The following is a 26,456-nucleotide window of genomic DNA, read 5'->3' on the forward strand; positions in this document are numbered from 1 at the left end:
CTTCTCCTCCCAACCGCCTTCGCCCCCGCGTGACGTCTGCACAGGGGGATGGGCGGGGCCGGGGAGCCTCACCGTCACCAAGCAACAGCCACCTCGCGCTACAACTGCTCATTCACAAAAACAAACTCTCCTGTCTCGCCTTGCAGCAGCATTTTAAAGGGACATGGACATTTTAATAGGCTATTTCTGCAAATAAAGAGATTTAAATGGACACGATTATAATTCAAAGGGATGTGGGCACAGTCAAGGGGGTATCTTAACATGTAAACTACGCTGCCCTATTTATAAATAGAAATATCCCTTCAAGAGACACATTCATATAAAAGGATAAATATACATTATAGAGGGGCAAGATTGTGCTTAGAGGAACATAACACATTTAAAGGGCTTAGCTACATGTAAAGGAGCATTTTTATATTTAAAAAGATATATTGAAATCTGAAAGAGACTTGGTCATACTTAAAAGTGCATGGTAATATTTAGAAAGCATAACCACATTGGAAATAGTGCAGTCACCTTTAAAAAGGGAGTTGGTCTGGGGGTAAGATGGTTCACGTTTTAAGAAAATAAGCAAGTTATTACGATTTAGAATGATCTTAAAGGGGTGATGGAACCTGTAAATGGCAAAAGTAATTGCAAAATTCTTGGAAAGAAAATGATTCCAGATATTTGTGGATACAGGGAAATAATTCAACAAAAGAGCCATTACAAATTTGATGGACCAAACATTATCCTTTTGAGAGATATAAATGGGAGAATCAATATTTAAGTAAAAATTCCAATTTTTGTTCTCCTCCCAAAGGCTCGGTCTTGTCAGGGTACAGCGCAAGCCAGTAGGCCTTGCAACTCAACCACATCTTGTCCTCACCCAATATTCATGTCTGTGTTCTTAGCAGTCAGGTTTTCAAGGAAAATAAGGGATGATGAAAAATACTGGCTCTGTCAGTGATGCTCACATTCCATGAACAAATAAAACAAATTGCATGTGTCCGAATTAAATGATCAAAAAAATTCTGAACTCACACTACACACAGTGTAATGCCATTATTTTTATCATTTCGATTGATATTCAGTCAGTACCAAATTAAGAGCAGCCACGGTTTATGTTTCATTGGCAATTCTACATGTTGACTTTCTGTTATCACTATCTCTTTGATGTTCTTAAAATAATCTTCAGATTGTTTGACAATTGAATGACATTATCAGACTGAAAATTCACAACTTCACCAAATGCCAAAACATTCTTTCGGCTATTTGAGCAATAGCACTGACAAATGAAATATCAAAGAAATACAAAGTTATGAGGGGGGGGGGGGGGGGGGGGATACATAGCTTGTTCAACCAAATATAATGGCAGTGCAGAGAATTTCAGAAAAGTGCAACAAATATTCATTTTGTACCCCTTATTCTATTCATTCAAGAATTTCAAATTGAGTTTGAGGTAATTCCAGAGCAAAGGGCAACATTCTTTTGTTAATACATTCACCATAAATTGTGAAAGATTATTTTAATCAAAGTTACAGTGTTTAATCCCAAATGGAGCAATTAAGTGCAAAGTTACTTTCAACCATTTAATAAAACACTGCAAATTTTATTTCATATGAAGATACAATCATTTTGTAATTTAGGTAAGATTTTTGCAAAGGAAATATATTAAATGAAACAGCTTTCCTGGGTATCATTATTTACAACAGTTACGCAAATATTATTTGACAACTGACCAACTAATTGAAATAATTTCAGAATAAATTAGCTGCATCATTATTATACAGATATTTTAATTAAAATATTATGAAAAGGAAATCTTTAACACAAAGAACAAAATTAGATAAAATACAAAATCATCCTAAAGAATTTACTTCAAATCGTATCTGTTCAATCACAAAAAGACGATGCTCAATGTACCAAATGACAGACAATCACTGGTAACGAAGGAAAAATATTGCAAAGAATGTGTGTATCTTAAATGAATATCTATGCTGCCTTGGACAATAACAACTGAAAGTTATTTTGTCAAATTGACAACTACAGCAGCAAAGCTTTATAAAATCCACCACTGAATCCAGTCTTTAATGAACTTTTTTTCAGGAAATCCTTTTCAGACTTCAGGCTTCTCCAAATACAATTCGCATGAAGGAAAGATTAAACTTAGTATCTGGATGGGGACATGAATAGGAAGGAATCAGAGGGATATGGGCCATATGCTGACAAATGGGTCACTAGCTAAATTTAGGATATCTGGTGGGCCTGGACTGAAGGGTTTGTTTGTGTGCTCATTACAGACGCCCCTCTTCTGAGATCCCCAGTCATCTCCCCATACCAGCTGCTATTTTCATGAAATAATCTGACGATTGTTGGCTTCCATCAACCTCTTTGATCCTGAGAAATTTCTGCTCTCTGCAAAGTGTTAGTAAGTTCAATCCTCCTCCGATCCTCAGTAACACACTCTATAATGTGCAATGTTCTGAATACCTGTTTAACGTTCAGTGGGGAAACTACTTTCAGTCCAACAGTTGGACACAATTCCTCCGAAATGTTTTTCACAAATGCATCGCTCCCATGAGAGCTTGTGGGTCCACAGTTAAGATGCTTTTAACAGCCTTTTTTTATTTCCCCGCCTTCCCAGGATATAGAATTTCTCCCACCAGAAATCGTTTGCCCTGAAAAAATTCAGTAGGAAGATTATTATGGAGCTATCAGTAAAAATGTTGGGTCACCCAAGGTTAGAAAAAGAACATCTCTCTTCAAGGTTACTGTTCGATTTGCCCTTTCAACATTCCTTGAATTTAAGGTGTTCCATTGTAGTGTTTAATTATGATCCATTAAAAGCAGTAACCAGTCTCATCTGAGTGCAGAACCAACTCAACTGACTGAACAACTGAAATAACTCTTCTGTCTGCTCTTTAGATGTGACATCCTCTCTCCCTCTCTCTCTGTTGACCCAACAGGATTACCAGGGCTGGAAGTACCACTCTTGAAATATGATTGCTGATCTACAGTTTGCTTCTGCTGCTGAACATAAGGATTTAAAAGCTGCTAGCCTGAACTTGCACAAAACACAAAAAAACAAACTGTTCACCCATGCCTGCGCAGAGGATAGATTTCACTTGGAACAGATAACAAAATAGCAATTGTTATGAGTCCCACAACTCATGTGTTTTCCATGGACAAAGTTAAAAATCACACAACACCAGGTTATAATCCAACAGGTTTATTTGGAAGCACTAGCTTTCGGACTGCCGCTCCTTCATCAGGTGGTTGTGGAGAATTAGATCATGATCACAGAATTTATAGCCAAAGGAGTCAAGTATCATGGAAATATGATACATTAAACAATTTTAGATTAAATCTTTCATCTTTTAGAATGGGTTTCTGCTCTTTGGTATGTTAATCCCTGTATGTGTTTTTAATTACCTTCTCTAGAATGTCATTTAAATTCAGAGTTTTTCTAATAACAGGTGTCTGGGTCCCAATGTTGAGTCAGATTAACATTTTTCTTAGAAAAGCTCTGCATTTAAATGACACTTTTGAGAAGGTAATTTATAGATTAGGGTGCAGGTTAGGGTGGATTGGCTGTGCTAAATTACCTATAGTGCTCAGGGGTGTGCAAATTAGGATGGATTGGCCATTGGAAATATGGGTGGGATTGTGTGGGATGCTCTTTGGAGGGCCAGTGTGGAATAGATGGGCCAAATGGCCTGCTTCCACATTGTCAAGATTCTGACTCGCCCCACAAAGGAGCATTTTATCTGCATTTATCCTGTCAAGCCCCTTTCAGAATTCTACTGGTTTCAATAAGGTCATTTCTGGTTCATTGAGATATACAGCACAGAAACAGACCCTTCGGTCCAACTCGTCCATGCCGACCAGGATTCCCAAATTAAACGAGTTCCACTTGCCTGCATTTGGCCCATATCCCTCTAAACCTTTTTAAAAAAAAAATTATTAAACAATTCACAGTTTACAAAACAATTAACATTAACAGCTGTATACAGAGAAACAGCAATTTTACAAGGGAGAGGAGCGGCAAAGCCAGGTGCCAAAACCTATCGTTCAACCAGTTTTCAGGGAAATGAGGACAAACCTCAAATTCTAAACCTTTCTATTAACATACCCATCCAGATGTTGTTTAAAAGTTGTAACTGTACCTGCACCTACCACTTCCTCAGCAAGTTCATTCCGCACACAAATCACCCTCTGTCAAAACGTTGCTCCTCAGGTTTCTTTTAAATCTCTGTCCTCTCACTTTAAAAAAAAGCCTCCTTAATTTTGAGCTCCCCTATGCTAAGGAAGAGCCCTTTACTATTCACTTTGCCTCCATTCCTCATGATTTTAGAAATCTCAATGAGGTCAACCCTCAACCTCCTGTGCTCCAGTAAAAAAAGTCCCAGCCTCTCCTTATAATTCAAACCCTCCAGTCCTGGCAACATCCTGGTAAATCTTTACCGAACCCTCTCTAATAGTATTCTTCCTAACAGGGTGATTAGAACTGTACTCAGTACTCTAAAAGTAGCCTCACCAATATCCTGCACAACCTCAACGTGTTGTCTCAACTCCTATATTCAATGATGTGAAAATGAAGGTAAATGTGTTAAATGCCTTCTTAACCATCCTGTCTATAGGTGATGCAACTATGCACCTGAATCCTCCCACGTCTCTGTTCTACAACACGACCCAAGGCCCTACCATTACCCGTACAAGCCCTGCCCTTCTTTGTTTTAGCAAAACGTAACCCCTTGCCTCTCTCATACACACACTCCCTCTCAGGCACACACATACATCCCCTCACAGGCTTATACTCCATCACACTCACACTTTACCAAGCATGCACACACTCTTATGCACACACTCACGCACAAAACCTTGATGGGGTGAATTTGTATTGTCAGAATCATATTTGCAGATATATTCAATTTTGCTCACAAAGTACACAATCTGCAGGCACCCAATCCATATAATATTTTATAAATTCTTACTTCGGAAATAGAAGCAGTCTGATTCAAGATTGGGATTCTGACAGACTCGAACCTGATACCTTTCATGCATTGTCTGAGCTGAGATGTCACCTTTTTTTATATAAAACTTTAAGTCATCTCTGGAATGTGACTTAAAAGATGTTCTGTGATTTACATATTAATGAACAGAAACCTGCAACCCATTCCAAAACATGAAAGACTTAACAACAATCTAGGTTTGTTCAATATGTCCTATCAGTTGCATGACACTGTGATCTTTTGCTATAAAATTTGTGTCATATAATTCTACTCCACAGCTATTTAATGAAGGAGCAGTGTTCAGAAAGCTAGTGCTTCCAAATAAACCTGTTGGTCTATAACCTGGTGTTGTGTGATTTTTAACTTTGTCCATTCCAGTCCAATACCGGCACCTTCACGTTGTGTCTCCTGAACACAGCCCACACCTCCCAGTGCTGCCAGTAGACTTACAATGCTGATGAAATGACACACTCTGCACTCCTGAAAAATTTACAACTTCTAACGATACTAGCCACTCATTCCCTGCTCCATCTGATACACGACATTGGAAACTTAGTGCTGGAGGCTGAAAGAAATGAGCAGCTTTAAAACAAAAACCTCTTGGAGCTCAAAGCTTTCAATGAGAGTCTGAGCCCGGCTGTAAGTTCAGGTATCCTTTATTGTGATCCAAATTTGTTACAGCTTCAGATCCTCCCAGCAAAAAAGGTGTTTAAAAAGTTGCTGCACCCACTGGTGGGTCAGCAGATGGGAGGCCCGGGCAAAGCCCTTCCTGCTACTTTTTAAACAGCTCAAGGTCAAAGCGCACACACCACCCCCCACCTCACCTCACTTTCTTAACTATTGGTCACCACCGCGTTGTCCCTTTGTGATTGGATCCTTGGTACAGCCGTAACCCGGAGGACATATTGCCTTACTCAGCAACTTCAACCCAAACCCTGTATCCAAGTTTCTCCCCGCTCATCTGCCAGGGGTGGGGGGCAGTGTCTAGTCAACCACACTGCTGTGGGTCTGGAGTCACGTGTAGGCCGGCTGGAATGACTGAGTGAATCCTTTCCCATAAAGGCAATTTCCTTTCTTAAAAAGGATGTGAGTGAGTCAGATGGGGGTTTTCTCCACCCGCCCCCACCCATGAAAATGGTTTGTACGTTAGATTCTGAACTCCAGATTTCTGACAGAATTCCAATTCCGCCATCTGGCGCAGCGGGATTTGAACCCCGGAGTCCCCGGAAATGAATTGATAAAACAGTCAATGACAGCACTCGGCCATACTCCTTCAATCCCCCCGGTGATGCCATGTGAACCTGCTGGTGGCTCCGGAGTTGAGAGGAGCAGGTGAAGGGCCTCTCCCTGATGTGGACCCGCTGGTGCATCCGCAAGTTGCCCACCTGACTGAAACCCTTCCCACACTCAGGGCAAGTGAATGGCTTCTCCCCAGTGTGGACCCACTGGTGCTTCAGCAGGTCAGAGGAATCGCGGAAGCCCTTCCCACACTCAGGGCAGCTGAAGGACCTCTCCCCCGTCTGCACCCGCTGGTGGGTCAGCAGATGGGAGGCCCGGGCAAAGCCCTTCCCTGCACTCAGAGCAGCTGAAGGGCCTCTCCCCTGTGTGGATCCACTGGTGCCCCAGCAGGGCAGAGGAATTGAGATTAGATTCCCAACAGTGTGGATACAGGCCCTTTGGCCCAACCAGTTCACACCGTCCCTCCGAAGAGTAACCCAACCACACCCACTCTGACTAATGTACCTAACACTATGGGCAATTTAACATGGCCAATTCACCTCACTTGCACATCTTTGGACTGTGGGAGGAAACCGGAGCACCCAGAGGAAACCCACGCAGACACTAGGAGAATGTCTGTGTGGAGTTTGCACAGTCACCCGAGGCTGGAATTGAACCTGGGACCCTGGCGCTGTGAGGCTGCAGTGCTAACCACTATGCCACCCGATGCTAAAGACCTTCTTGCACCCGGGGCAGCTGAAGGGCCTCTCTCCAGTGTGGAGCCGCCGATGGGTCAGCAGGGTGGAGGTCTGGGTAAAGCCCTTCCCACACTCGGGACAGCTGAAGAGCCTCTCCCCACTGTGGACCTGCCGGTGCTTCAGCAGGGAAGAGGAATTACTGAAGGCCTTTCCACATTTGGGGCATGGGAATGGCCTCTCTCTGGTGTGAACCTACTGTGGGTTTTGGAGGTTGGAGGAATCGCTGAATCCCTTCCCACACTCAGGGCAGGAGAATGGCCTCTCCCCAGTATGGACCCGCTGGTGGGTCCGCAGGGTGGAGGCCTGGGTAAAGCCCTTCCCGCACTTGGTGCAGGAGAACGGCCTCTCCCTGGTGTGGATGCGCTGATGGGTCTCCAGGGTAGACAGAACACTGAAGCCTTTCCCACAGTCACCACACTTCCACAGTTTCTCCACAGGGCGGGATTCCTCAGATATTTCCACGGCCAAAGCTTCAGCTGCACACAAAAGCGTGTGGAGACCCTCCCCACCATGAATTCCTCTTTCCAGGCTGTATAACCTTCATGCTCCGCACTCAGTGGGCTGCAACAGGAGGGGCTCTCATCCAGGCCCACTGATGCTGAAAAGATACTCAAACAGGAACAAAAATGTTTTGCTCCTTCTCACAGCACCCATATTCAAAAAGACTATTTGAAGATCAGAAGACAGAAGTTTCAAAATTAACAGATGAAAGACTTATGCTCAAAACATCAACTCTCCTGCTACTCAGACCCGCTGGGCTTTTCCAGCACTACACTTTTTGACCCTGACTCTCCAGCAATCCTCACTTGGACGTCAGTGTCTGACAGTCACTCAATCCATCAGGTAGGCAACGATTTTTGAATATGGATGCTGTGAGAAGGAGCAAAACATTTTTGTTCCTGTTTGAGTATCTTTTCAGCATCAGTGGGCTGGATGAGAACCCTACTGTTGCGGCGACAGAGTGTGCAGCATGAAAGTTATACAGCCTGGAAATTCAGAACAAGCAATTTTACTTCCTTAGTATCTTTCACAACATTGGGATGCTGCTGAGAGTGAGCAGGTCTGATTTTGGGAAGCAAAAAAAAAGTGTGTCAGTTCAGGGTGAACCTGCAATGCAGCTTCTTGAGGAACAATCAGACATGAAGCGGTTACTGTCCCCGGGAAGGGGTGAGCAAGATGAGACATTAAGGCAGTGACACCGACACCAGAGAGAAACTGAACAGACAGACGTGGCAAACGTTAGCGGCAAGCCAGAGTCATAAAGATATACAGCACAGAAACAGACCCTTCGGTCAAGCTCTTCTGTGCTGACCAGATACCCTAATTTAATCTAGTCGCACTCTTCTTATGCATACAACCAATCAGATGCCTTTTAAATGCTGTAATTGTACCAGCCCTCACCACTTCCTCAGGCAGCTCATTCCTTACACGCAGCACCCTCTCCGTGAAAAAGTTGTCCCTGAAGTTTCTTTTACATGTCCCTCCACCCTCAGCCTAAACCTATTGCCCTCTAGTTCTGGACTTGCCCCATCCCAAGTAAAATACCTGGTCTATTTACCCTATCCATGCTCCTCATGAATTTAGAAAAGTCTATCACCTCAGACTCTGGCACGATGGGGAAAACAGCCCCACCCTCTCCTTCTGTCCCTCCTCACCCAGGTGTCCAAAGTTAAAAATCACACAACACCAGCTTAGTATCCTACAGGTTTATTTGAAAGGACTAACGTTTAGAGCGCTGCTCCTTCATCAGGTGGTTGTGGAAAATAAGATGATAAAACACAGAATATATGGAAAAACATTAGTGTCCTGCCACTGTAATGATATATTGAACAAACCTGGATTGTTAAGTCTTTTACCTTTGAGAATGATTTGCAGGTATCATTCATATGTAAATCTCAGAACTTCAGGTAAGGCACCTTCTCGAGATAACTTAAGGTTTTGAAACAAAGGGTGACATCTCAGCTCAGACACTGCATTAAAGGTGTGAGGTCAGAGTCTGTCTGTATATCAATCTTGAGTCAGATTGGTTCTATTTCCATAGTGGAATTTAAAAAAATCTACATGGATTGACTACCATGTAGTCTGTGCATTTTTTGAGCAAAATAGAACGTATCTGCAAATATAATGCTGCAAATACAAATTCACCCCCGAGGAGTTCTGTATTTGTGTGTGTGAATGAGAGAGAGAAAAAGTCTATTTCTGTGTTGTAAATTCTATGTTTATTTGATAACAGATCCTTCATTTCTATTAATGTAAATATTGTTGTAAATCATAATTGGGTACCAAAAGTGAGATGTAAGGGAGAGAGAATTCCTTAAGTAGGGCACTGTACAAATCCCAGGAGAGCCCTATTTCTGGTTTACTTCCTAATGAACAAACATTAAGCACAAGAAGCTATTTATTTCTAATGTTATTTCATGTTTCTCGTTTGATTCTCTGCTATGACTACACTCTGTCTGGACGGTTGATAGGTTGGGAGATTGTGGGTTGGGTCTCGATTGACTGAATAGTTTATTGTTCCCGAACTTCTAAAAGGGGGGTCAAAGCTTCAGCAGAAATCCAGCAGAGCTGAGAACAGATGAACATCTTACTCTGTGAGAACAGGGAGATCAACAGAGGACAGAGAAATCTGAAATCCAACCTGACACCAGACTACCCTGTGATCAGTGCTTTGATGAGCAGTGCCAACCCTCTGCCTTTACCTAGCTTCCCATTTGACTACCCCCTCCATATTCAGAATCCAATCCTTATCATCCTGAAGCCATGTCTCTGTAAAGAGTTTCAGATCACAATTATTCTCTTCAACATGTGCAGTCAATTCATTCATTGTTACAATGCAGCACACATTCAGACTCATCATTTTTTTTTGTTTCAATTTCTGTCATCATTAGGATGCAGTTTTGTTTGCTGATCCATTTATTCTCCTCATCTCTTTCTAACATTCTCTGGTGTTCATTTTTCACATCACTACATTGCTTAATGGCCTTGATTTGGATTGGCAGTGCTAAATTGCCCAGAGTGTCCAAACGCAGTATTCCAAATGTGCCCTAACAATATGGTGTACAGCAGCAACATGGCCTCCCAACTCCTGTATTCAGTGCTTAGACCAATAAAGGAAAGCATACCTAACACCTTCTTCAGTCTCCTATCTCGCTGCAACTTCACTTTCAAGGAACTATGAACCTGCACTCCATCGTCTCTTTGTTCTGCAAAACTCCCTTACCCGTGTCAGTCCTGCCTGGACTGTTTGATCAAAATGCAAATCTCACATTTCTTGAAAGTAAACTCCATCTACCACACCACGACGCATTGCCCCATCTGATGAATCTACTGACATCTCGGTGGATAGGCTTGGATTTTTTTCATTGGAGCATAGGAGGTTGAGAGGTGACCTTAGAGAGGTGCATAAAATTATGAGAGGCAAGGATGAGGTGAATAGCAGGTGTCCTTTCCCTAGGGTGGGGATTTCAAGATTAGAGAGCAAATTTTGAAGGTGAGAGGAGAAACATTTTAAAAAGACATGAGGGGCACTATTTTTTTTTGTCCAGAGGAAGTGGTGGATAAAGTCACAATGTTGAAAAGACATTTGGATAAGTACATGAATATGAAAGATTCGGGGGGGGGGAAATATGGGCCAAACACATGCAGGTGGGATTAGTTTAGTTTGTAAATATAGATACCATGGACTATTTGGACTAAAGGGTCTGTTTCTGTGCTGTCTGATTCTGTAACTGTTCTATACTGGTCTTAAAACCATTTCTTGCTTTCCCCCATAACCCTCCACTTCTTTGTTGTTCAAAAACCAGCCTTGAATATATGCATTGAACCCCGAACTGCAGGAAGACATCTGCATTTCTGAACTCAATACCACTTGCCTTGCTGATTGCTTGCTGCACCGATCTGACAACGTGCATTAACTGGTGCAGAAGGACGCTGAGGTCCCTTTGTACATCCACACATCATTCCTGATGAAGGGCTTGTGCCTGAAACGTTCACTCTCCTGATCCTCAGATGCTGCCTGACCTGCTGTGCTTTTCCAGCACCACACCTTTTGACACTGATCTCCAGCATCTGTATTTCTCACTTTCTCTACATCCCAATATATCACTATTTAAACAATACACCTCATTTCTGCTTTTCCTGGTGTTTGCAAATTGAGGTCTTCTCTACATCGGGAAGACCAAGCACAAACACGGGGGACGGTTTGCTGAACATCGCAGCCGGGTTCGCAGAGGCTGACCGGACCTCCCAGTCACCACCCATTTTAATTCCCTTTCTCACTCCCTTTCTAACATGACCATTTTTGCCTCCTCTATTGCCACAATGAACCAAACCGCAAATTGGAGGAACAACACCTCATCCTCCGCCTGGGCAGCCTACAGCTCGGAGGACTCAACATTGAGTTCTCCTATTTCAAATAACCTCAATTCTCATCCTCCGACTCCCTTGTCAGCCCCGACCCCTAACTTCCACTACTGCCTGCCACCAACCAGATTCCTTCCTCCCATTGACCGATCAGGTCGTATCCACTACTTGTCTTCACCTATCCCCACTTTACCACCCTGCCCTCAGCAATCCTTTTATCTGCATCTCCCCTTACACCCATCCCCAGTCCTGATTACCCTCTAGTTCTGTACTTCCCTATTCTAATGAAAAGACCTTGTCTATTGACCCTATCCATGCCCCTCATGCTTTTATAAAAAGTCGGTAATATCACCCTTCAGACTCTGGCGCGATGGGGAAAACAGCCCCATCCCATCCTTCCGTCCCTCCTCACCCGGGTAAATTAAGACACATACCTGAGTTTACTCCAGTTACTTCAAGTGACCAGATTTTACCCCCACTCCCTCCCAGGATGAAGAGTTGCCCAGAGGGAGGGAGTTTCACTCTGAAACGGACAGGGCCACTTCCGCGTTATGACATCATAGATGAAGTGAGGGGGCGGGGAAAAGCCGACAACAGCCCCGCGCACTGCGCCTGCGCTGCCCTGCAGTTTGTAATAGGGTAATCCCTTCCTTTCAGAGAATTTCCACAGTGTGGAAGCAGGCCACTCGGCCCAAGGAGTCCACACCAAACCTGCGAAGGGTAACCCATCCACACCCATTCCCCTATTGCCCTGACTAATGCACCTAACGTGCACATCCCTGAGTACTACAGGTAATTTAGCTTGGCCAATCCAACCTAACCTGGACAAAGTTAAAAATCAAACACCCAAGCGCTGCTCCTTCATCAGGTGGTTGTGGAGAATAAGATCATAAGGCACAGAGTTCATGGAAAAACGTTAGTGTCCTGCCATTGAAGTTATATATTGAACAGACCTGGAGTAAGTCTTTCATCGTTTAGAATGGGTTGCAGGTATCAATAATATGTAAATCCTAGAACTTCCTGTCAGTTACGTGTGTGCATGCATGCATGAGGGAGAGAAGTCCCTTTCCGTGCTGTATATCTCTGTCTATTTGATAACAGATGCTGTATTTACATTGGTGTAAATATTATTGTAAATCATAGCTGGGTATTAATAGTTAGATGTAAGGAAGAGAGTATTCCTCAAGTAGGGCACCACAAGAATCCTGGGAAAGCTCTATTTCTGGTTTACTTCCCAATGAACAAACATTTGGGGGCAGCATGGTGGCTCAGTGGTTAGTACTGCTCCCTCACAGCACTAGGAACCTGGGTTCAATTCCAGCCTCAGGCGACTCTGTGGAGTTTGCACATTCTCCCCGGGTCTGAGTGGGTTTCCACCGGATGCTCCCGTTTCCTCCCATAGTCCAAAGTTGGGCAGGTCAGGTGAACTGGTCATACTAACTTGCCCATAATGTTAGGTGCATTAGGTAGGGGTAAATGTAGAGGAATGGGTCTGGGTGGGTTACTCTTCGGAGGGTCAGGGTGGACTTTTTTGGGGTGGAAGGGCCTGTTTCCATACAAAAGAAATCAGTCTAATTAAGCACAAGCATCTATATATTTTTAAACTTTGTTTAATTTTTCTTGTTTGATTCCATGCTATGACTACACTCTTGTGTCTGATTGGTTTGAGAGATTGGGAGATTGTGGGTTGGGTATCAATTGACTGAATGTTTTATTGTTCCAGAAGGTGTAAAGGGATGTGGGTTGGGAGGGGAGGGGTGGGGGTGGGGTCAAAGCTTCAGCAGAAATCCAGCAGAGCCGAGGACAGACCTACATCTTACTCTGTTAGAACAGGAAAATCAACAGAGGACAGACCTACATCTTACTCTGTTAGAACAGGAAAATCAACAGAGGACAGAGAAACCAGGACCTGAAATCCGAGCTGACACCAGATTACCTGGTGATCAGTGCTTTTGTTAGCACCTCTCCCTTTACCTTGCTTTCCATTTGACTATCCCCTCAATATTCAGAATCCAATCCTTGTCATTCTTAAGCCATGTCCCCGTTAGGAGTCTCAGATCATAATTATTCTCTTCAATGTGTGCAGTCAATTCATTCTCTTTTGTTACAATGCAGCACACATTCAGACACACAGTTTTTAGTTTCAATTTTTGTGATCTTTAGAATCCAGTTTTGAGTGCTGGTATTTACTCTCCTTGTCCCTTTCTATCATTCTCTGATGTTCATTTCCACATCACGACATTGCTCACCGGCCTCAATTTGGATTGGCCAGGCTAAATTTCCCAAAGTGTCCAGGCATGTGCAGGTTCGGTGGGTTAGCCATGGGAAATGCAGGGTTATAGTTCCATAGTAATAGAAGCAGGAGTAGGCCATTGGCTCATCGAGCCTCCTCAGCCATTCATTAAGCTCATGACTGACCTATCCATCATGTCAGCTATTCCTACCTCCATTGTCCCAACTCCCCTTAATTCCCCTACCATTGCAAAAACCCATCCAACTGTGTCTTGAATATACTTAATGAAGCTGCCTCTCCTGATTCCTTGGGCAGAAAATACCATTGTTTTACTACTCTCCAGGAAAAGCAGTTCCTCCTCATCTCTCTCCGAAATCTATTCCCCTTCATCTTGAAGCCTGGTCTCATCTACCAGCAGAAATGACTGGATAGGGTAGGGCTTCATCCCCACAGTTCAATGAATTCCCACTTTCCAGGATGTATTCACTCACTCAGTTGCTGTCTCACAAATGAAAGATTTCATTGCAACTTCTTCTGTTCCCAGTCAAGGCAAAACATCTTTGAAAGCTGCTCTGAAAGTCCAGTCTTCACAACCACACATCTGCTTTCACCGAAGAGTCATACAGCACAGAAACAGACCCTTCAACCCAACTCATCTGTGCCAACAAGAAATCCTAAATTAATCTAAATCATTTGCCAGCATTTGGCCCATATCCCCCTAAATCCTTCCACTTCATATTCCCATCCAGATGCCTTTTAAATTTTGTAGTAATTGTATCAGCCTCCACCACCCTCCGTGAAAACGTTGCTGCTCAGGTCCCTTTTAAATCATTCCCTCTCACCTCAAACATATGCCGTCTAGTTTTGGACTCCCCTAACCTGGGTACTCACCCTATCCTGCCCCTTATAAACATCTATAAAGGTCACCCCTCAACCTCCAACCCTCCACGGAAAATGTTCCCGGCCTATTTAACCTCTTCCTGTGTCTCAAACACTCCAACTCTGGCAACAGCCTTAAAAATCCTTTCTGAACCCTATCAAAGTTTCACAACATCTTTCCTGTAGCAGGGAGACCAGAACTGACCACAGTATTCTAAAAGTGGCCTAACCAATGTCCTGTACAGCCACTCCATGACCTCCTAAGACTCACTTTCAAGGAACTATGGACCTGCACTCCAAGGTCTCTTTGTTCTACAACACTCCCCTTAACTGTGTAAGTCCTGCCTGGATTACCTTATCAAAATGCAACACCTCACATTTCTCTAAATTAAACTCCATCTGCCACTCCTCGGTGCATTGGCCCATCAGATCAATCCTAATTCACAGCAAATTCTTTTTCCTCTCTTATTCCCTGGAAGTTGAAAATCTCCATCCCATGCACTCTCCCTTCATTCTCACTTTGTTGAACCTAATCCCTGCTGTACCTCATCCTGAAGGGTCTGGTTCATGCTGATTAACAGGTGTCACAAACCTAGTCCCTTTTTTGGACTAAAAGCTTTTCCCTGGCTCAAGGAGACTCTGTCCATGACTTTTTCAGAGAGATAATAAACTGGCCGGGTTCTGATCAGTCTGGTTTGAACAGAGATGAAAAGGATTTTGAGGCCTTTTGTTTATTTGTAATCAGATGTGACTTCAGGCCAAATAGGTCATTTTTTTTTTAGAAGTGACCTGTATAAAGAAAGGGGAATGAGTTGAGCTAGCTGGGCAGTTTTAGTTCAGTCTTGAACTGGTTGGAAGTTCAACAGGGAGTTGTGTGGAAACACTCTCTCTCTCTTTTCTGCCTCTCAACCTCAATTTATAAGCATGTGTTCCATTTATACTGGTTTTCAAAGGGAGTTGGCTTATTGGGACTGTTACGTATATTGAGAACAGCATAACTGAGTCTAGTTGGATAGGCTGAGTTCTGTAGGGGTTCTTTATTCTGATGTGTGTGTTTCATTGTGTAATTTTGTGAATAAAGTTTTGCCAGTTTTAAAATCTAGTAGTCAACTGAGCTAACTTAATCCAGATAATTTTCACTGTACACTTACCAAAACAAATTACAAAGTTATGGTCTGGTGCTGCCTGCTTAAGAATGTTTTGAGTGGTCTGGCTTAGTCCATAACACAGACCCACACTCTCACTCAGGGGAGATCTAATGGAATCATACAGAACATTGAAAGGCCTAAACAAAGTGGGTGTTGGGAAGATGTTTCCACTGGTGGGAGAGACCAGAACCTGAAAGAGACTAGAAAAGGGAAGACATTTTAGAAGGGAGATAAGGAGAAACTTTGCAGCCTGAGAGTGGTGAATTCACGGAATTCATTCCCACATGAGGCTGTCGAAGCTAGGTCACTTGGGATATTTAAGACTGAGATAGGTAGGTTCTTGAGTATCAAGGGTTACGGGGAAGAAATGGAAGAATGGAGTTGAGAAACCTATCAGCCACGATTGTGTGGTATGAGCAGACCTGATGGGCTGAATGGCCTACTTTCTGCTCCTCTGTCTTATGGTCTCTTGCTGTCTTGGACATCGTGTGAGAATTGGGAGCAGGAGTAGGCCATTTGGTCTTTCGAGCCTGCACCAGCATTGAACAGATCATAACTGGATATGAATATACCTACATCTAGGTGGATAGACTGGGACATTTCTCACTTGAGCACAGGAAGTTGAGAGGTGATCTTAGAAGTTTATAAAACCAAGAGGGGTGTCAATGAGGTGAGTGGCTGGTGCTGTTTCCTTCAGATGGTGGTTTCAAGATTAGGGAGCAATCTTTTAAGGAGAGAGGAGAAAGATTTAAAGACATGATGAACACCTTTTTTTCAAAGAGAGTTGTTTGTGTGTTGAATCAATGTCTTGAGGGAGTGGTGGATATAGGTACAGTAACAAAAGACATTTGGATAAGTACATGAGTAAGAAAGGTTCAGGGCGATTTGGGCCAAACTACATAGAACTAGTTTAGTTTATGAATACAGCCAGCCTGGACTAGCTGGACTGAAGTATCTGTTTCTGTGCTGTATGACTCTGTAACTGTTCTGTACTAGTCTTAAAACCATTATTTTTGCCTTCTCCCATCACCATCCACTTCTTTGTTGTTCAGAAATCAGATGAATGCAGGCTTGAATATATTCAATGACTGCCTGATTGCAGAAAGCCATCCCAACTTCTGAATTCTTGCTAATATACCACTTGCCTTGCTGATTGCTTGCTACACTTGTCTGACAACTGGCAGTGACTGGTGTGGAAGGATGCTCAGACCCCATTGTACATCCACACATCATTCCTGATGAAGGGCTTGTGTCCAAATCACCAAAACTCCTGGTCCTCGGATGCTGCCTGACCTGCTGTGCTTTTCCAGCCCCACACTTTTCGACTCTAATCTCCAGCATGTGCAGTCCTCACTTTCTCCAAATCCCAATATATCACCATTTAAACAATGACCTTTTTCTGCATTTTCTTCCACAGCAAAGGCAAAATCATCACATTGTGGTAATGCGTTTGCCAGTGGAGACACAGACCTGGACCATCGTTTGCAGAGTCCTGGACCATCGTTTGCAGAGTCTGTCTACAGACTCAAAAGATGTCTACAGCATTTTTATAAAATTGAATATGCTTTAATAATGTTTCTGAATATATAATTTTAGCTATTCAGAATTTTTAAAATAAGCCATTTCCCAGGTAGAGTCATCACCATCCATTCTCTCTCCCTCTTATCAGTTCCTGAATCCTGGCACCAGACAGACACTGATGTCATCTGGCCTCCTGCTGGCAACTGCAGAGAACAGAGACAATCCCTGACCCAATCAGAAGGCTGTCCTGAGGGGAATGACCGTCTCTCAGAATAAAGTGTCCGGTTAAGTTTCCCCCCCCACCACCACCACCACCGTGTCTGCAGCGTGGCTTCCAGCTGAATCTATCTGAGCCAAAGGTCCTCCAGCGTGTGTTTACCCTGGATGATAGCATCCAGAGCCTCCCACCTTCTGTGAGATAAGTGCCACCCTGCCCTCTCCAATGTGTGTTGTGTCACTGTTTAACTGTTTCCAGTGGTTGAGCAGAGGCTGATGACCAAGTTCAGAACCCATGAGGATGACCTTGGGTGACCCCACTACACTCTACACACTCTCTCACATACACATGGTCTCTCTCAGACACACACAAATCTACCCATGCACACACCCTCTCACAGGCTCATACTCCATCATACACACATGCAAAAACACACACTCACACTACTCTATCATGCACACACACACACACATACATACATACATACATGGGACGAATTTGCATTTGCAGTATTATATTTGCAGATAGATTCAATGTGTGTTTTTTGTGGAAAAATAAGCAGACAGTTAATGGAGGCAATCAATCCATGTAATATTTTATAGACTCATAATTTGGAAATAGAACCACTCTGATTCAAGATTGGGATACAGACAGACCAAACCTCTCACCTTTCATGCATTGTCTGAGCTGAGATGTCACCTATTTTTATAAAACCTTGTCATCTCGAGAACATGAATTAAAAGTAGTTCTTGGATTTACATATTAATGAACAGAAACCCATTCTAAAAGATGGAAGACTTAACAGCAATCAAGGTTTGTTCAATATATCCTATCATTTGCATGAAACTGTGATCTTTTGCTATAAATTCTGTGTCTTATGATCCTGCTCCACAGCTACCTGATGAAGGAGCAGTGTTCAGAAAGCTAGTGCTTCCAAATAAACCTGTTGGACTATAACCTGGTGTTGTGTGATTTTAACTTCATGCACACCAGTCCAACACTGGCACCTCCAATGTTTCTCGTGAACACAGCCCACACTTACACCAGGAAACTTTACAATGCATTCCTAAAAAATTTACAATTTCTAGTGATACTAGCCACTCATTCCCTGCTCCATCTGATACCTGACATTGGAAACCGAGTGCAGGAGGCTGAAAGAAATGAGCAGCTTTAAAACAAACACCTCTTGGAGCTCAAAGCTTTCAAGGTGAGTCTGAGCCCAGCAGTAAGTTCAGGTAACCTTTATTGTGACCCAACTTTGTTCCAGCTTCAGATCCCCCCAGCAAAAAGATGTAGAAAAAGTACCTTTTTTTTAAAAAACATCTCAAGGTCAAAGCACACTCACTTCTCCCCCCGCCCCCTCACCCCCACTTTCTTTACTATTGGTCAGCACAGAGTTGTCCCTTTGTAATTGGATCCTTGGTACAGCCGTAAACTAGAGGAAGTATTGCCTCATGCAGCAATTTCAACCCATACCCTGTTTCCAAGTAGGTTTCTCCCCACTCATCTGCCGGAGATGGTGGTGGTGGTGGTATGGTGGTAGTGGTATGGTGGCGGGGCAGGATTGCAGAATACAATCAATCAATCAGACTGCTGCGGGTCTGGAGTCACATGTAGGCCAGCCCGGGTAAAGGATGCACTGGTTCGAGTGAGTTTCCTTCCCTAAAAGGTTGTGAGTGAATCAGATGGGGATTCCCCCTCCCCTCCCCGACAATGGTTTCGTTGTTAGATTCTGAACTCCAGTGTGGACCTGCCAGTGGGCCAACAGGATGGAGGCCTGGGTAAAGCCCTTCCCACATGCGGAGCACCTGAAGGCCGCTCCCCCGTGTGGACCTGTCAGTGCTTCAGCAGGACAGAGCAATTGCTGAAGCCTTCCCACACTCAGGGCAGCTGAAGGGCCTCTCCCTGGTGTGGACCCGCCGGTGCATCACCAGGTCGGAGGAATTGCTGAAGGCCTTCCCGCACTCTGTGCAGGGGAATGGCCTCTCCCCGGTGTGACTGCGACGATGAATCTCCAGAGCAGATGGGAAACGGAAGCCTTTCCCACAGTCACCACACTTCCACGGTTTCTCCATGGGACAGGATTCCTCAGGTTTCTCCATGACCAAAGCTTCAGCCGCACACAACATGTATAGAGCTCCTCCCCTCTGTGAATTCGTCTTTCCAGGCCTTATAACTGTTTCAGGGTCCACAATCAGTGCACTCCAACAGTAGGGTCTCTCATCCAGTCCCAACGATGCTGAAAACTGACTGAAACAGGAAGCAAAAAGCGTTCCTCCTTCTCAGAATCATAGTCAAAACTCGTTGCTGTCCCGATGGATTGAGTGACTGTCAGACATGGAGGTCAAAGTGAGGACTGGAGACACTGAACAGTCAGTGTCGAAAAGTGCGGCGCTGGAAAAGCACAGCAAGTCAGGCAGCGTCCGAGAAGTAGGAGAATCGACATTTTGGGCATAAGCCCTTCATCTGTAGATTTTGAAACTTCCGTCTTCAGATCTTCAAATATTTTGCAAAAAGAGATTATAAAATTCATTACTATCAGTCCAGAATAAAAATTCAGAACAAGCAATTTTATTCCACAAAATTGAAAGCACTATCCCACTCTCTCTCCCTCCACACTATCTAATTCTCCTGAAGATGTTGATTCAGGATCTTACAGGGGCAGAAAAGCAAAAAACGTCACGACTGACATCTCTCTGCATATTGGATAACTCCGCCTGAAATTTAATATCTTTCACTACACTGGGATTCTGCTGAGAGTGAGCAGGTCTGATTTTGGGAAGTAATAAACTGTCACTTCAGGGTGAACCTGCAATGCAGGTTCTTGAAGAACAACCAGACACGAAATGGTTAACATTCCCAGGAAGTGGGGGTGGGCAAAGGAAAATGAGACATTAAGGCATTGACACCGCCACCAGAGAGAAACTGAACATACAGACATGACAAACATTCATGGAAAGCCACAGTCATCAAAACGTACAGCACAGAAACAGACATTTCGGTCAAATTCTTCTGGGCCCAACCAGATATCCAAAATTAATCGTGTCCCATTTGCCAGCACTTTGCCCCTATCCCTTTGAACCCTTCCTTTCCATACACTCATGCTGATGACTTTTAAATGTTGTCATTCCACCAGCCTTCACCACTTCCTCTGGCAGCTCATTCCATACATGCACCATCCTCTGCGTGAAAATGAGGCCCCTTAGGTCTCTTTGCAGTCTCCCTCCCCCCGCCCTCATCCTAAACCTATTACCCTCGAGTTCTGGACTCCCCATCCCAATGAAAATACCTCGTCTATTTACCCAATCCATTCCCCTCCTCTCCTCCCTGCACAGTTAATAAAACTCCCTTCTCTTCAGAGAATCCTCACTGTTCTAACAAGTCCACACCGACCTCCGAATGGAAAACTAACCACACCCATTCCTCTACCCCCATTGCTCTACATTTACCCCCTGACTAATACATCTAACCTGCACATCCCTGGGCACTATGGGTAATTTAGCATGGCCAATCAAACCTTACCTGGACAAAGTTAAAAATTTTGCAAGTTTTGTGAAAGTTAAAAATCACACAACATTACTTGGAAGCACTAGCATTTGGAGCACTGCTCCTTCATCATAAAGAAAAAAAAAATAAACAGGAGCATAGCTTTGCTGCTCCTCTCCCTTAAAAAAAAGAAAAAAAAAAGAAAAGAAAAAAAAAAGGAATTTTGCAAGGTTTGTGAAAGTTAAAAATCACACAACATTACTTGGAAGCACTAGCATTTGGAGCACTGCTCCTTCATCAGGTGGTTGTGGAGTGTAAGATCATAAGACACAGAATTTCTGGAAAAACATTACAGTGTCTTGGCATTGAAATGATATATTGAACACAGCTGGATTGTTAAAACTTTAATCTTTTACAATGGATTGAAGGTATCATTAATATGTAAATCCCAGAACTTCCTGTAAAGCACCTTCTCAGGATAACTTTATAAGAAAAGGAGACACATCAGCTCAGATAATGCATTAAAGGTGTGAGGTCAGAGTCTGTCTGTATCCCAATCTAGAGTCAGACTGGTTCTATTTCCAATGTGGAATTTACAAAATATTACATATATTAACTGCCTGCAGATGTGCATTTTTTGAGGGAAAATAGAATGCATATGCAAATATCATTCTGCAAACACAAATTCACCCCCATGGACTTGTGCATGTGTGAATGAGAGAGAGAAAAAGTCTGTTTCCATGCTGTGTGTCTCTATGTCAATTTGAGAACAGATACTTTTTTTTCTGTTGGTATAAATATTGTTGTAAATCATAGTGGGTACTAATAGCTCGATGTAAGGGTGAGAGAATTCCTCAAATAAGGCATTGTAGGAATCCTGGGAGAGTAGTATTTCTGGTTTACTTCCTATTGAACAATATTATGCACAAGCACCTATTTATTTCTAATTTTGGTTCACTTTTCTTGTTTTATTTCCTGCTATGATTACACTCGGTGTCTGGATGGTTAACAGGCTGGGAGATTGTGGGTCTAGTTTGACTGAATGTCTTATTGTTCCAGAAGGTGTAAAAAAAAAAGGAGGGGTGTCAAAGCATCAGCAGAAATCCAGGAGAGGTGAGAAATCAGGACCTGAAATCTGACCTGACACCAGATTATCCTGTGATCAGTGCTAACCCTCTACCTTTATCTTGCTTTCCATTTGATCACCTCCTCAATATTGAGGATCCAATCCTTGTCATCCTGGAGCCATATCTCTGTAAGGAGTCCCATATTTTAACTATTCCCTTCAATGTGTGCAGTCAATTCATTCGCTTTTGTTGCAATGCCTCACACATTCAGACAAACCATTTTTAGTTTCAGTTTTTGTGATCTTTAGAATCCAGTTTTGATTGCTGGGACATTTACTCTCCATGTCTTTCTGTCGTTCTCGGATGTTCATTTTTCACATCATTGTATTGCTCACTCGCCTTGATTTGGATTGGCCATGCTAAATTGCCCATAGTGTCCAGGGATGTGCAGGTTAGGTGGGTTAGCCATGGGAAATGCGGGGTTAGAGTTTCATAGTAATAGAAGCAGGAATAGGCCATTTGGCTCATCGAGCCTGCTCCGCCATTCACTTCGATTATGACTGATCTATCCATTGTCTCAGCTTCTCCTCCCTGCATTGTCCCAGCTACCCTAATACCTTTACCATGCAAAAACAATCTAACTGTGTCCTGAATATACTTAATTAAACTTCCTCTGCTGCTTCCCTGGGCACAGAATTACATAGATTCACTATTCTCTGGGAAAAGCAGTACCTCCTCATCTCTATCAGAAATCTACTCCAACTAATCTTGAGGCCTGGTCTCACCCACAAACAGAAATGACCGGATAGGGTAGGGCTTCATCCCCACAGTGCAATGAAATTCCACTTTCCACCAAAATCTCGGATGTACTCACTCAGTCAGGTGCTGTCTCATAAATGAAAGATTTCATTGTAACTTCTTCTGCTCCCAGTCAGGGCAAAACATCTTTGAAGGCTGCTCTGAAAGTCCAGTCTTCACAATGACACTTCTGGTTTCACCAAAGACCCAGAGAGTCATACAGCACAGAAATAGACCCTTCCGTCCAACTCATATGTGCCGCCCAGATATCCTAACTTAATCTAGTCCCATTTACCAGCATTTGGCTTATATCCCTCTAAACCCTTCCTATTCTTGTACCCATCCAGATGCAACGTTTCGGGCATAAGACCTTCTTCGATTCTCCTGCTCCTCGGATGTTGCTTGGCCTGCTGTGTCTTTCCAGCACCACATTTTTCAACTCTGGTCTCCAGCATCTGCAATCTTCACTTTCTCCCATCCAGATGCCTTTTAAATGCTGTAATTGTATCAGGCTCCACCCCTTCCTATGACAGCTCATTCAATACATGCACCACCCTCTGCATGAAACAAGTTGCCCTTCATGTCCCTTTTAAATCATTCCCCTCTCACCTCAAACACATGCTCTCTAGTTTTGGATTCCCCAACCCTGGGCATTCACCCTATCCATATCCCTTATAAACATTTATAAGGTCACCCCATATCCTCCGATGCTCTAGGAAAAATATCCCTGACCGATTCAGCCTCTCTCTCTGTAGATCAAACCCTCCAACTTTGGCAACAGCCTTTTAAATCTTTTCTGACACCTTTCAAAGTTTCACACCATCTTTCCTGTCGCAGGGAGACCAGAGCTGAATGCAGTATTTTAAAACTGGCCTAACCAATGTCTTGTACAGCCACAACATGACCTCCCAACTCCGATATTCAATACTCTGACTAATAAAGGAAAGCATACAAAATTCTGGCTACCTGAGACTGCACTTTCAAGGAACAATGAACCTGCACTCCCAAGGTCTCTTTGTTCTGAAACACTCCCTTAACTGTGCTGCCTGGATTGCCTTACCAAAATGCAAACATCATATTTCCCTAAATTAAACTCCATCTGCCACTCCCTGGCACATCGCCCCATCCGATCAATTGTAACTTATAGCGAACTCTCCGTATTTCTTATTGCCTGGAAGCTCAAAATCTCCATGCCACATACTGTCCCTCCATTCTAGTTTTGTTGAACCTAATCCCTGCTGTACCTCATCCTGAAGGGTCTGGGTCATGCTGTTAGAAATGGGGGAATTGTTAGAAATGGGGAAAAGTCTTGTTTTTGCAGACATAGAAAAAGCATACAGAAAAGGGGTACAGCAAGAGAACTATTAACCCTGCAGGTATTTAGGGACTTTTCAGTGGATAATTGTGGTGAATTAAATACTAACATTGGTGTGTAATTACTATAACAAAAAGTTCTTTTTGTAAAATTATGCTTTCAGCAAAAAGCTTAGGGACTTTTCAGTGTATAATTGTGGTTAATTAAATACTAACATTGGTGTGTAATTACTATAACAAAAAGTTCTTTTTGTAAAATTATGCTTTCAGCAAAAAGCTGAGATAACCAAAATGCTTGAGCTATACTTTTAGATTAGATTAGATTACAGTGTGGAAACAGGCCCTTCGGCCCAACAAGTCCACACCATTTGCTTCTGCATTTGATGCCCTTTCGTGCAAGATCGTAGAATAAATTGTCTTGTTTCCAGTTTTGGTGGTCTCGTCTAAATTTTATTAAACTTGTTTCTAAAAGATTTGGGGGCGTGTTCTGGGATTCCAAGCTCCGGTCGCTCGGCATTCTTGGAGAAACAGAGAAGGCGCACCTCGCTGATTTCGGCGATCTCTAGTTTCCCCTTGTTGCCGAGGCAGCTCTGGGCGAGCGTGATCTGGACTGGGAGACCCTGGAGACAGGACGGGCAGACGCGACGCAGCGGAGTCAGTCGGGTAACTCTTGTGCACAAGACCCAGGTAAGAAAAAGGTCTTAAATTAGTATTATCTGGGTGACTGGGGTAGGCAGCGGGTTTTGTTTTGTTGTCAGTCTTTGCCATGAGCGAGGCGCACTAAGACACGGCGGGTTGGTCAGGTAACTCTTATGGACTTAAGACCCACATTCGCGGGCGGCTGGGATATGCAGCAGTACTTGCTGTTTCGCCGAGGTTCTAGGTGCGTTGAAACGTGGTGGGTTGGTTGGCATTGGCGGACGGCTGGGATTTGCAGCATTACTTGCTGTTTCGCCGCGGTACGAAGGGCACTAAGACGTGGTGGTTCGGTCGGGTTACCCTCGTGTACATAAGACCCGGGTAAAGGTAAATTTCGGGCGACCTAGATTGACAACGCATTTTGCTGTCTGGTATTGCCGCGGGACGGGGCGCGCATTCGACCAGGTAACTTTTGTGCACAGGCCAAGGTATGAAAATTGACCTTTAAGTATTACCTTGGTGATCGGTTCCGTACGAGAAGTACGGGGGAATTGGCAACTTAAAAAAATAGAGAATAAAGGTCTTTAATTGGCTAGATTAATCTAACAAGTAAGGTGTCTAACTGATTCGATCACCCAGCCTTAGACCGGTTATTAAGAAGAGAAACCCCCCCGCGGAGATTAGGACCCTGAAGTGGGTGTGGAAGAAGGTAACACCGAACTTCAGAGAGGTTAATTTAAATTATATAAAAACTGATTCGATCACCCAGCCTTAGACCGGTTATTAAGAAGAGAAACCCCCACGTGGAAATTAGGACCCTGAAGTGGGTGTGGAAGAAGGTAACACCGAACTTCAGAGAGGTTAACTGAAATTATATAGAGAAAACGGCCGAGTATTAAAATGGGAAATAAGAATAACAATTTAGATGTAGAAGGGGACATGAGAGGGACGTCCGAGGACCACATCCCAACGGACAGTCCTTTAGGAAAAATGTTAAGAGATTGGAAGTACAATCCTCGGACGCGAGGAGAGGATAAAAAAACAAATGAGAAAATGTCAATGAAAAACAGCCTTACAGTCAGGAGGAATCAGATCATGCTTCGTGTGAGAAGGGCCAGTAGCTGAAGGGCCACTGAGGGTGCACTTCGTAACTAACTTATGGCCAGACGCCTAGAAAAATATTCAAAAGTTAGAGGACTCGTTGCGGGAAACTAAAAGTGTCTGTGAGACATGGTGTGTGTGTGAGTGCGTGAGTGAGAGCGCGAGAGAGCGAGCGCGAGAGAGCGAGCGCGAGAGAGAGAGCGAGCGAGCGAGAGAGAGAAAAAAAAGAGCTGTACAGCTAGTAGAAAGTTTAACCCTTTGTGATTCAGTGTGAATGCACATTTGTTTGTTGGTAGAGAGAGCGCGAGAGAGAGAGCGCGAGAGAGAGAGCGAGAGAGCGAACGAGCGAGCGAGCGAGAGCGAGAAAAAAAGAGCTGTACAGCTAGTAGAAAGTTTAACCCTTTGTGATTCAGTGTGAATGCACATTTGTTTGTTTGTGATTGAATGTTCCCTGGAGCTTGAGATCCGGGATTGTTTTGAATCTGATTTCTATTATGGAAATTTTAACATGATTTCTTTTAAGGTTAAGGATTTTGCAAGATGATGAAATAAAATGTTCTTTTTACAGGTCATAACTGCCTTACTATCAGTTTCTAACTAATCTCTTTTATCCTTACATAAGCCCTGAAGAAGGGCTCATGCCCGAAATGTCGATTCTCCTGTTCCTTGGATGCTGCCTGACCTGCTGCGCTTTTCCAGCAACACATTTTCAGCTCTG

General features: G+C 43.5%; 2 long non-coding RNA genes across 2 annotated transcripts in view; one reads left to right on the top strand and one right to left on the bottom strand.

Annotated features, from left to right (window-relative positions):
• Nucleotides 1-25,823, top strand: part of LOC122543567 — a 28,996-nt gene extending 3,173 nt beyond the window's left edge. The window contains exons 2-3 of the long non-coding RNA XR_006310104.1: nucleotides 24,471-25,367; nucleotides 25,498-25,823. This is a non-coding gene — a long non-coding RNA (uncharacterized LOC122543567). The remainder of the gene's footprint in view (nucleotides 1-24,470; nucleotides 25,368-25,497) is intronic.
• On the bottom strand, nucleotides 3,907-15,142 carry LOC122543569. The gene is made up of 3 exons (XR_006310106.1): nucleotides 14,950-15,142; nucleotides 8,603-8,608; nucleotides 3,907-3,918 (listed from the first exon to the last, which is right to left on the bottom strand). It is a non-coding gene; the product is annotated as an uncharacterized LOC122543569 (long non-coding RNA).
• Nucleotides 25,824-26,456: the final 633 nt, after the last annotated feature.

Source organism: Chiloscyllium plagiosum, chromosome 44 (genome assembly GCF_004010195.1).
Source record: "Chiloscyllium plagiosum isolate BGI_BamShark_2017 chromosome 44, ASM401019v2, whole genome shotgun sequence".
In the NCBI taxonomy this organism is placed as follows: domain Eukaryota; kingdom Metazoa; phylum Chordata; class Chondrichthyes; order Orectolobiformes; family Hemiscylliidae; genus Chiloscyllium; species Chiloscyllium plagiosum.